Consider the following 13264-nt stretch of genomic DNA (forward strand, 5'->3'; position numbering starts at 1 on the left):
CTCCAGCGAGGCTTTGGGGGCCAATTTTTTTTTTTTTAAAAGGTTATGAAGCTTTTTTTTTATTATTCATTTTTAGAGAGGAGAGAGAGAGAAGAGAGAGAGAGAGAGAGAAAGAGAGAGAGAGAGAAGGGAGGAGCTGGAAGCATCAACTCCCATATGTGCCTTGACCAGGCAAGCCCAGGGTTTCGAACCGGCGACCTCAGTATTTCCAGGTCGACGCTTTATCCACTGCGCTACCACAGGTTAGGCTGGGGGGCCAATTTAAACACCTAAATCTCCAACAGAAAGCACAGGGATGTGGCAAACGTGGCACCAAGGACATTGCATAAAGGACCCTTGTTTGCAGTGTGAGGATTGAATGAGCAGAACCCACCTGAGCACATGCTCTGCAGGCCACTGCCTACCCAGAAACTGGCAAGTGTTGGTGTTGAGGCTACAGATAAGGTTTCATAAGTAAGCGAATTCACAGATATATAATCTGCAAATAATGAGGATCAATTACATTTTAATGCAATATTTTCTTAAAAATTAATGCCCCAAAATCCATGATGAACAAAATAGAAAATTTTAAGTACAGGGAGGTTGAGTGTGACTGCGCTTCCATCTTGCCCCAAATTTCCACTGTGGCTCGGAGGGGCTCCTGCTTGCACAGTCCCCAGCCATCACCACGTCTCTGCCCAGCCCTCTTCTCCAGGGTCTTCATGGTGCCCCCACCCTCATCCTGCATTACAGTGTACTTCTGCCCAGAAAACCATATAGGGTCACCTCCCAGGGTGTCCACCCGGTCCAGCATGCCACCTGTGACCCTCCTGAGTGTGAAAGATCTTGCTACAAATAATTACAGGTACTTCCCTGGACACACATTGTGATGTAGTGAGGTGTAAGGTCACCTTACCTCCACCTGAGCTCTTGGGCTCTGACCGTTTCTGCTCAGAGCTGCTGGTCTGTACACTCTCAGGAGCACATTTCTTCTGGTTACAAAGCCTGTGTACCTACACCATCTGCAGCCCTACCACCTACTGCTGGGCCCGCTCCTCCACAGCCCGGTTTCTGTGCGCCCTCATGTGAAACCCAGGTGCTCACCAGGGACGCTGCTCTCCCTCTGAGTCCACAGCTCCCCTTCCACACTCACTCTATGTGGCTGCTTTTATCTTTTTATTTGGTAATAATTAAAATGTACAGGAAGATGCAGAAGGAGCCCATGTATCCTTCACCTCATGTGGCGCTGACATCATGTGTAACTACAGTGTCACAGCCAGAAAATAAGCATCAGTATGATCCATGACCTCACTCACTTGTCACCAGGTTTGCCTGTACTGTGTGTGTGTGTATGTGTGTGTGTATGTGTGTGTGTGTGTGTGTGTGTGTGTGTGTGTGTGTGTGTGTGGCTGGTCCTTCACCTCAGGGATCTCCCTCTTGCTGTACCCTGCCCAATCATAGTCAGCCTTGCTTCCTGCTATTCCTGACCTCTGGCAATTGCTGGTCTCATTTCTGTCTCTGTAATTCTGTCATTTTGAGGATGCAACACAAGTAGAATCACAGAGCACATTACCTCTGAGATTGGCTCCTTTTGCTCAGCAGAATTGTTACCGGACCTTGGATGCCAGGTTCTTGAGTCTCTGTCATGGAGATGAGCAGGAACTCAGTACAAGCTCAAGCCTGGAAAGTTTATTGAAGAGCTTGTGCACAGGGAGTTGACTGGAAAAGGGAAGTTGAACTCCCTGAGGGTTCTTGTGAATGGTTTATTTAGGAGCCTTGGGGTGGGGAGTGGGCCTTGGGAATGAGAATGAGGTCAGTTGTTTCATGACTGTCATCCAGTGACCTTGATCCCAGGGGTGATCACAGATATTTTCCATGGCCAGTGGAGTTCTCAAAGGGCCTGTCAAATAATGCTTGTGCAAATATTCTAGTTACTGCTTAATTGACAAAGCAACTACTTTGCAGAATGTGATGTTAAAGATTTATTATCATGCATTCTTTTCTTTAAGGATGCAGTTAAGTTAATTTCAGCTATGGAGTTTTATTTAAAACAAGGAGTTATAGGCCTCTAGAATCTAAAGTAATCAGCCTTGCTTCCTGCTATTTAAGATAGAGATCTTCTAGTCAAGGAGTCCAGTGTTACCCCTCCACAAGTGCCCAGAAGAACAGTCAGGTTGCTGTGTGTTGCAGGCTCATTACTTTCTGTCTCGGATTAGGATCATGGTCTGTCTGCATCGCTGTCTCTGACCAGTCTCCTGCTCAAGAACATGTGGACTGTTTTGTTTGGGGCTGTTATGAATGAAACTACTGTGTGCAATCAGGCACTCGTTTCACATGGACAGAAATTTCCTTTTCTCTGGAACAAATGCTGAGAATGAGATCTCTGGGTTCCATGGCAACTATGTGTTTAGTTGTTTCAGAAACTGCCCAAGCTCTTTTTCTGGGTAGCAATGCCCTTTGGACCCCCCCCCCAGTCATGTAGGAATGTAGGAGTGACTAGTGTCTCTGCATCCTGTCAGCATGTGGAGACACCATTTTTTTATTTTAGCTGTTCTAGTAGGTGTATAGTAATATCTCATCTTGGTTTTACTCTGCGTTTACCTAAGGCAAGTGATGTTAGACATCTTTTCATGGCTAGTAGCCTCTTTGATATACTTTCTTTGATAAAATGTCTGTCTCTGTAATTCTGTGTTCATCACTTTTGTCTATTTTCTATTTTTCAATTTTGAATAAATCATTTATTCCTTCAATACTACACACTAAGTTTTCATTTTAAAGGATCATACAGAATATATTTTAGCTTAAAAATGTTTTTATTAAACTTATTGGGGTAGCAATGGTTAATAGAGTTATATAGGTTTCAAGTATACAATTCTATAATACATCATCTATATATTGCATGTGTGTTGCATTGGAGAGGTTGTGGAGAAACAAGAACCCTCATTTGCTACTGGTGGGAATGTAAACTGGTACAGTCACTATGAAAAACAGTCTGGAGGTTCCTCAAAAAATGAAGAATAGAGTTACCATGAGATCCAGCAGCCCCTCTTCTCTGGGTATCTACCCCCCAAAATATAAAACATTTTTTCTTTTGTCCATTTTCTACTCGGATTAAAACTTTTTTTACTATTCAGTTTGAGAGTGATTTACATATTCTAGATCTGAGGCCTTTGTCAGATCCCACATTTATTGAATACTCTGTGCAGGATGCTGACAAGGACCTGGATTGTCCAGCAGTGAATAACCCATTGTCCCCATTGTCCCTGCCTCACAGAACTTGTGTGCCAGTGAGGAAGGGGACATTGACTAGAAGTTTTCAGCTGTGATTATGAGGGTTATGAAGGGGAACTGTGGAGCCATGAGAGCAGAGGTTGGTGAGAGACACCTTGCCTGACCTGGGAGCCAGTAATTCCCTAGCTGATAACTGAGAACAGATGTGAGCTGGCAGGGAGGGGGTGCTTCTAACAAAAGCACGATTGAGCCAAAGATATCCTGTTTGTTCCTTTTAGTACCTGACTCATGACTAAACTTGGAAACACGTGCCCTTCGACGGATGTAAGGTGATAATTTCATTTTTATCAGGCTTGGATTCATACATATTCCTCATAAAAATTTAGTGTTTGAAAAAGGAGTAATTTTACAAAACACCTACAACCTAATTTGCATTTGCTCCGGACCTCTGTAGAAGTGTAACAAGCTCTAAGGGCATACAATCTGAAAATCTTTGACGTTGGTGCATTACGCTTCTTAGTGTTTATTCCTTACTTTACAGAGAGAATTACTCCCAATGCGTCCTTTCTTGACTGCCTCTTCATTGATACTTGACATCCAAGGTTGCTGACTTCACACTTCCCTTGCTAGCTGCTCTAGAAAGCACTTCATCAAAAGAATTTGATGAGTTGGTATCCAATATCCATAGTTTCCAATTAAAGTGAAGAGCCCACTGGTTTCCTCAGTCAGAAATAATTAATAAAGTCCATTTTTCTCAAATGAAATTTTAGAAGCCAAGAAAGGAACCCAAGGAGGTAGAATATCTAAGCCTGTGTGGGTTTCCTTGAGATCTGGGGACAGTGCTTCTCAAATCTAAATAAGACCATGTGAGCCCTGTCTGGTTAGCTCAGTAGGTTAAGAGCATTGTCTTGAAATAAAGTGGCGGGTTCAATCCCCAGTCAGCGCACACACAGGAAAAACCAATGAGTGCATGACTGAGTGGAACAACAAATGAATACCTCCCTTTCTCCTCCCCTCAAACTCCCTTCCTCCTCCCCTCTCTCTCCCTTCCTTTCTCTGTCTCTCTAAAATTCAATCAATAAAAAAATTAAGCTCTGGCAGGATAGTTCGGTTGGTTGGACCATCATCCAGAAATACAGAGGTTGCTGGTTTGATCTCCAGTCAGGAACAAACAAAAAGCTCAATGTTCCTGTCTCTCTCCTTGCCTTTCTCAATAAATAAGTAAGAAAGTAAGTAAATAAATAAGACCACATGCTCTGACACAGGACATGGCATAATCACCACTATGACAGAAAGTTCAGGAAGTAGGGTGAGCTTGCTCTTCACTGCTGCCCCAGAGCACCCTGCCCCATCCCCCTCTGCCTGTGCTCAGGCTGTTTACCCCGCTGTGCTGCAGTCAAGAGGAAGCAGATCAAGGTCAGGTCCATAGGTGCTTGGTGGCAGTAACGTGGTGTTTTTCTTCTAATGTTTGGTGTCAGATGGCTGCATGACTCCTCTCTTGGCTCCTAAGCTCACCACACTGGACATTTCTACCCATGTCACAGTCACCTCTCTGCAGAACCAGGCCAAACCCCAAGAAGAACAACACATACTTTGACAAGTGTCAGATGCCTCCTGAGGGAGCAGTAATGATGCTGGTGCCCCTGGTGGCCAGTGGAGGGCAGGAAGAATCCACTAAGAAGTCCTCCAACTTCTTCCCTGGGGAAATCGGGATGACCCCTCATGACAGTACCTTATGTCTGGGAGTCCAGAGGAGCCTTCCATCAGAAATAATACGTTTTCCAAACAGCACGCAGTACAGTTTACAGAGAAAAATCATGCAGATGAGACTTTTCCTGTTTTCTCTGTGCTCTGTGAGGTGTTTTTTGTAATGTGAGTTAAATATTACAGTAATCAGGCAATAATTTTTGCTTTTATGTGATCGTCCTACATTGATTGAATCTATATTGGCAGAATCTCTCAACTGCTTCCCAACTTAGAAATATAAAAAACTGATGTCTTTCCCTGGCCGGTTGACTCAGTGGTAGAGCATCGGCCTGGCATGCAGGAGTCCTGGGTTCAATTCCCGGCCAGGGCACACAGGAGAAGTGCCCATCTGCTTCTCCACCCCTCCCCATCTCCTTCCTCTCTGTCTCTCTCTTCCCCTCCCGCAGCCAAGGCTCCATTGGAGCAAAGTTGGCCTGGGTGCTGAGGATGGCTCCATGGCCTCTGCCTCAGGTGCTAGAATGGCTCTGGTTGCAACAGAGCAATGCCCCAGATGGGCAGAGCATCGCCCCCAGGTGGGCGTACCAGGTGGATTCTGGTCAGGCGCATGCAGGAGTCTGTCTGACTGCCTCTCTGTTTCCAACTTCAGAAAAATACAAAAAAAAAAAGACTGATGTCTTTATTTTCTTAATACTTCATGTAGATACACAGTATTTTTGTGACCAATATAAAGAACATGCCACTTTGACTCCTGGACCCATTTGAGACCCACCTTTCTCTTCCCAGTCCTGTTACAGTCGCTGATGTGCTGTGTAAGTGAATGTGCCATGCGTGCAGCACAGCCTGCAGCCTGCCTTTCTTTAGATACTCTGGGGGTGCTTTTGACTTTTTAAATGGTGGTGTTAGATCATTCTCTCAGCTAAAATCATACTTAATAGCGGAAGGCAGAGAATATTGGGACCAGGGCTGCCCACCTGTCTGTGTGGGCACAGACCTCACTGTCCTGAGGAAATCTCTGGTCCTCCTGCAGCACGCCCTGCACAGGTAGCTGGGCTTTTCATCAAATACTCTCACCTGCCTTTTAAACTCTCCCTCTTCTGTAGAGCCCAGTGGTTACAAATGCAGACTCTGGAGACAGGCTGTGTGCATGAAAATTCTGCTTTCATTGCTTCCTAGCTATGCTACCCTGGGAAAGTCACTTAATATCTCTAAGTCTTGGTATCCTGGTCTAAAACCACGCAGTGTAATGATAGCATTTCCCCCAAAGGGTTGGTGGGGATGGAAAATGTGTTCATATATGTAAAGCACTTCACATGCAATATGTGTGCAGTGTATCATAGCTACTGTTCTTTCACACTGCCCTTAATGTTATTTTTGTTTTCCTTTTTATTTAATTTTTATTTTTAATACAAAAAAAATACATGTACCTTAAAAAAATCCAAACAGTTCTTTGAGGCTTGTGTGTTTTACCTGACTTCCCTCCACCCCAGATTCCTACCAGGTAAACACTACCACTTCAACATGTGTCTTTTGTTGCTGTTGTTAAGTTTTCTATTCTGAATATTTTTCCAGTTTTTTAAATAACTGTTGAATTTCCAAATATAGAAAATAAGGACTTAGCTCTCATACTCTCCACATCCTCTCGATAGTAAATCAACACCCAGATCGTGTGTTAGCTTCGCAGTTTAATATGAGCGTATGAGTCCGTGTCATCTTGTGTCTTAAGGTGGGTGCATTTTCTTTCTTGTTTATCTTTTCTCCCTTGAAGTTTATAATGAAATAATTTTAACTGTCCTTTTTATTTCTTTACTACTTCAGTACTAACTGAGCCCACAGTCTCCAACAGACATGAAAATGTCTCCTGATGGATTCAAACATCTAGAACATCTATTTGCTTTTTCCTTGGAGCTGTCCCTCCTGGAACCCTCTGCTCCAGTCTGGATGACAACTGTTCAGGCCTCCTGGGATTTTCATCCATCATCACCATCACCAAAATCATCATCATCACCATCACCATAATGACCAACACTGTCACCACTACTGTCACCATCCTGGGAGTTCCCTTTACCTCTCTTCTGTATCAGATTTCCTGTTTCCTGATCTCGTTTTTCTTTCTTTGTTCTCTTCTTCATTTGTTGAATGATAATGTCCTTCATTCGCTTCTTGAGAAGTGATGTCAGATTGGTACAATTTTTATGAACCTGTATGTATGCAAATGTCTTTCTTCTAACCTCTTTCTGATGGAAAGTTTTGCTGAGTGTAGAATTCTAGACAACAAACTATCTGCCATCTGACTCTTGAAGGCATTTGCATTGTCTTCTAGCTGTACAGCGGTGCTGCTACTCAGAGATCTGACAGTTCTGACTTCCACCTTCTGATTTTGATTTACCTTTTAGGGTAAATCAGCTTTTAGGATATTACTTTTGTCTCTGATGTTTGGCACTTTCAAATATCCTTTCTCTTTTAGGGCTCCTGTTACTCAGATGTTGGACCCCTGTATTCATTTCATAAGCTTCTTACATTTTATCTCTTATTTTCCAAATGTCTAACAATGAGGGAGATTTCTCCAAATTTATCTTTTATCTTTTCTATTAATTTTTTCCTCCTGATAACATATTTTAATTTTAAAGAGTTCTTTTATATTTTCATTTTAGTTTCTTTTTGTCTCTGAAAGCCTTGATGGTTGCAATTAAAGACATAGTTTTCAAGTTTTCTTCTGTTTCCTGTGTTGATATCGTTTCTTCCAAATTCCTTTCTTTGTTGCCATGATTTGGTCTCTGTCTTTTTTTTTCTTGCCAATTAAAATATTTAATAGATTTATTTTCTTTTTCAAAGAGAACACTATGAAAAAGAAATACCAGTTTTTCCCTCCTTGAGCAATAGTCTTCTTATTTATATATAAATAAATTTTTATTTTAATGAGGTGACATCAATAAATCAGGGTACATATATTCAAAGAAAACATTTCCAGGTTATCTTGTCATTTAGTTCTGTTGCATACCCATCACCTAAAGAGAGAGCATCCTCCGCCACCCTCCATCCAGTTCTCTCTGTACCCCTCCCCCTCCCCCTCTCCCTCCTTCCCTCCCCCCCACCCCCCGTAACCACCGCACTCCTGTCCATGCCTCTTGGTCTCGCTTTTATGTCCCACCAATGTATGGAATCCTGCAGTTCCTGTTTTTTTCTGATTCGTTTATTTCACCCCGCACAATGCTACCAAGACTCCACCATTCCGCTGTAAGTGATCCGATGTCATCATTTCTCCTAGCTGAATAGTATACCATGGTGTATATGTGCCCCATCTTCTTCATCCAGTCCTCTTTTTTCTTACAGTGATTAAAAGCCTTTAAGCAACTCTTGGCCAATACAGCAAGAATCCAGGCCCTGGCCGGTTGGCTCAGCGGTAGAGCGTCGGCCTAGCGTGCGGAGGACCCGGGTTCGATTCCCGGCCAGGGCACACAGGAGAAGCGCCCATTTGCTTCTCCACCCCTCCGCCGTGCTTTCCTCTCTGTCTCTCTCTTCCCCTCCCGCAGCCAAGGCTCCATTGGAGCAAAGATGGCCCGGGCGCTGGGGATGGCTCTGTGGCCTCTGCCTCAGGCGCTAGAGTGGCTCTGGTCACAACATGGCGACGCCCAGGATGGGCAGAGCATCGTCCCCTGGTGGGCAGAGCATCGCCCCATGGTGGGCGTGCCGGGTGGATCCCGGTCGGGCGCATGCGGGAGTCTGTCTGACTGTATCTCCCTGTTTCCAGCTTCAGAAAAAAATGCAAAAAATAAAAAATAAAAAATAAATAAAAAAAAAGAATCCATAAAAGAGTAGTGTCCTTAACATGTTCTCCAAGTCCAAGTTGGCCCCATCACCATGCCAAATCCCTGAAAAATGCAACCCAACCACAGTTCAGTCTGTTAGGAGCTGTCACAGGGAGCAGGAGTCCAGGAAAGTTCCCCATAGGAAAAGTCCGCATGGCACTGGAATTGTTGTCACCATTCTATACTTTCCAGCTCATATCCAAGTCCCAATGACCGCAGCTTCTAGCTGGTAATGATTCAGGTATACTGGAAAAAGCCATTTGCAGCATGTGTGGATATGGAGCTTCTGTTCTCCTCTGCCTGGAGAGTTGAGACCAGGTTGCTTTTCCCTGGAGCTCTGTGACTGTGGCATGGTAAAGAGAACCTTGGGATACACTAAGCTGGGTGGCAAAGGTAAATTCATAATACAAGTTGGCAAAAGGAGGAAAGAGAGCTCTAAATTAGGAGTAGGTCCCAGCCTGAAATATGAGTGGGGCATTGAGGTAGGAGGGATAAAGGAAACACTATATATTAAGCAAAGCAGCAGAAAATAGGACTATCAACACCCACAACAGAGATCTTTGAGGGAAGAATAAAAAACCTGACTATTCAGGCAAAACATAGTTAAGTGGCCCTTGTGCAAATGAGATCAGTTTACCTGCTTCTTGGAAGAAATACCCTAGGCTCGTCCACAGTGTCATAGATGGGGCCAACGGCCCTGGGCACCTTCAGCCTTCAGTGGCAAACCCCAGCTTTCTGGGCAAGGTTAGGTCATAGGTGGCTGGAGCAGGGCTGGAAGAGACTGAACCCTCCCTTAGAGGAGCGAGGGGGAAGCCAACCTTCCAGTGTCCCTGTTTCCTCACAGCAGAGGCGTGTAAGCCTGGCAGGCTTTAGCTCAATGACCTTCCTTTCCACTATTGAAGCAGGACCCAGATGGCATCCTAGGAGACCCCTTTGGGGCGTTGGAGCCTTTAAGGGTGTATCCTAAAAGCTGGTAGTTCCCCTGACCTCTATTGGGCTTTTTCTGCCTCTAGGTATCTTAAAAGCCATTCTCAGAAGATCTCGCTGAGGAGTTTGAGGATCTCCATCCGCCTATATAAATCTTTTCCATATATCTGGAGATATTTGGAAAAAGACAAAACAGTGTTATTAGCTAGATCTAAAAAAGAAGGTAGTAGTTTGCAGGCGAAAAAGATTTGGTGTCTCCTGTTCATCAGCATTCAGAAGAAATGTAAAATTTTTTTAAGTAAAAAGCATGATATGGTAGCCCTGTCGGAGACATTGGCCTGATGTGCAGGATTCCCGGGTTTGATTCCTGGCCAGAGCATACAGGATAAGTGCCCATCTACCTCTCCACCACCACCCCTCCTTCCTCTTTGTCTCTCTCCTCCTACCCGCAGCCAAGGCTCCACTGGAGCAGAGCCACCCCGGGCACTAAGGATGGCCCCATGGCCTCCGCCCCAGTCACTAGAATGGCTCCGGTTGTAACAGAGCAACAGCCCAAATGGGCCGAGCATTCCCCCCTGGTAGGCATGCCAGGTGGATCCCAGTCAGATGCATGCAGGAGTCTGTCTGACTGCCTCCCCATCTCCATCCTCAGAAAAATACAAAAAATAAATAAATAAAAGAAAAGAATACTACAAAAAAGGGGGGGAGCATTCCCTTGTGCTAAAGCTCCAGGGAGCATGGAGTGAGCTTGAGTATGTCCTATGAAACATGGAGCTCTATGTTGACATATAAGTCTTTGAAGAAGGAGGAACTGCTGAAATAGTTTATCAGCATTTGTCCCTAAGACAGCAGTTGGGAACACCATACGTAAATATTTGCTGTCTGTCTATAGATTAAGGGGGGAATATGGCAAATGCTGAAAAGCCATGATCTTTGTGCCCCTCCCCTCCCCCTAACCCCCTCCCTCTCCTCCCCCCACCCTGTAACCCCAACACTGTTGTTCATGTCTCTGTGTCTCATCTTTATATCCCACCTATGTATGGAATCATATAGTTCTTAGTTTTTTCTGATTTACTTCTTTCACTTAGTATAATGTTATCAAGGCCCATCCATGTTGTTGTAAAAGATCCTATGTCATCATTTCTTATGGCTGAGTAGTATTCCATTGTATATATATACCAAAGCTTTTTAATCCACTCGTCCTCTGATGGACACTTGGGCTGTTTCCAAATCTTTGCTATTGTGAACAATGCTGCCATAAACATGGGGGTGCATTTCTTCTTTTCAAACAGTGCTATGGTGTTCTTGGGGTATATTCCTAACAGTGGTATAGCTGGGTCAAAAGGCAGTTCGATTTTTAATTTCTTGAGGAATCTCCATACTGTTTTCCACACTGGCTGCACCAGTCTGCATTCCCACCAGCAGTGAAGGAGGGTTCCCTTTTCCCCACATCCTCGCCAGCACTTATTCTGTGTTGTTTTATTGATGAGAGCCATTCTGACTGGTGTGAGGTGATATCTCATTGTGGTTTTAATTTGCATTTCTCTAATCATTAGTGATGTTGAACATTTTTTCATATGCCTGTTGGCCATCTGTGTGTCCTCTTTGGAGAAGTGTCTATTCATTTCTTTTGCCCATTTTTTTATTGGATTGTTTGTCTTCCTGGTGTTGAGTTTTACAAGTTCTTTATAAATTTTGGTTATTAACCCCTTATCAGACGCTTTGTCAAATATATTCTCCCATTGTGTAGTTTGTCTTTTTATTCTGTTCTTATTGTCTTTAGCTGTGCAGAAGCTTTTTAGTTTGATAAAGTCCCATTTGTTTATCCTGTCTTTTATTTCACTTGCCTGTGGAGACAAATCAGCAAATATATTGCTGCGAGAGATGTCAGAGAGCTTACTGCCTATGTTTTCTTCTAAGATGCTTATGGTTTCACAGCTTACATTCAAGTCTTTTATCCATTTTGAGTTTATTTTGTGAGTGGTGTAAGTTGGTGGTCTAGTTTCATTTTTTTGCAGGTAGCTGTCCAGTTTTCCTAACACCGTTTGTTGAAGAGGCTGTCTTTACTCCATTGTATTGTCTTACCTCCTTTGTCAAATATCAGTTGTCCATAGAGCTGTGGGTTTATTTCTGGGTTCTCTGTTCTGTTCTATTGATCTATGTGCCTGTTCTTATGCCAGTACCATGCTGTTTTGAGTACAATGGCCTTATAATATAACTTGATATCTGGAAGTGTGATACCTCCCGCTTTTTTCTTCCTTTTCAAGATTGCTGAGGCTATTCGTGTTCTCTTTTAGTTCCATATAAATTTTTGGAATATGTGTTCTATGTCTTTGAAGTAAGTCATTGGTATTTTAATCAGTATTGCATTGAATTTATAAATTGCTTTGGGTAATATAGACATTTTAATAATGTTTATTCTTCCTAACCATGAGCACAGTATATGCCTCCACTTATTCATATCATCCCTGATTTCTTTTATCAATGTTTTATAATCTTCCGAGTACAAGTCTTTAATCTCCTTGGTTAGATTTATTCCTAGGTACTTTATTTTTTTGGTTGCAATGGTAAAGGGGATTGATTCCTTGATTTCTCTTTCTGACAGTTCATTATTAGTGTATAAAAATGCCTCTGATTTCTGAGTATTGATTTTATATCCTGCCACCTTGCCAAATTCTTTTATCAGGTCTAGTAGTTTTTTGACTGAGACTTTAGGGTTTTCTATATACAATATCATGTCATCTGCAAATAATGATAGTTTTACTTCTTTTCCAATTTGGATGCCTTTTATTTCTTCTTCTTGTCTGATTGCTGTGGCTAGGACTTCCAGAACTATGTTGAATAAGAGTGGTGAAAGGGGGCACCCCTGCCTTGTTCCTGATCTTAAGGGGATTGCTTTTAATTTTTGCCCTTGAGTATGATGTTGGCTGTGGGTTTGTCATAGATGGCCTTTATCATGTTGAGGTATGTTCCCTGTATTCCCACTTTGCTGAGAGTTTTGATCATGAATGGGTGCTGGACTTTATCAAATGCTTTTTCTGCATCTATGGAAATTATCATGTGGTTTTTCTCCTTTCTTTTGTTTATGTGATGAATCACATTGATTGATTTGCAAATATTGTACCAGCCTTGCCTCCCAAGAATAAATCCCACTTGATCATGGTGTAAGATTTTTTCCATATATTGCTGGATCCGGTTTGCTAATATTTCGTTGAGGATTTTTGCATCTAAGTTCATCAGGGATATTGGCCTATAATTTTCTTTCTTTGTGTTGTCTTTGCCTGGTTTTGGAAACAGAATTATGCTTGCCTCATAAAAGGAGTTTGGAAGTCTTCCTTCCTCTTGAATTTTTTGAAATAGCTTGAGAAGGATAAGAGTTCTTCTTTGAATATTTGGTAGAATTCACTTGTGAAGCCATCAGGCCCAGGACTTTTCTTTTTGGGAAGTTTTTTGATAGCTGTTTCAATCTCATTTGTTGTAATTGGTCTGTTTAGGTTTTCTGATTCTTCCAGATTGATTTTTGGAAGATTATATGATTCAAGGAATTTGTCCATTTCATCTAGGTTGTCTAGTTTTTTGCCGTACAGTTCTTCATAGTATTTTCTTACAATATT

This window comes from Saccopteryx bilineata, chromosome 1, assembly GCF_036850765.1.
Source record: "Saccopteryx bilineata isolate mSacBil1 chromosome 1, mSacBil1_pri_phased_curated, whole genome shotgun sequence".
NCBI lineage: Eukaryota > Metazoa > Chordata > Mammalia > Chiroptera > Emballonuridae > Saccopteryx > Saccopteryx bilineata.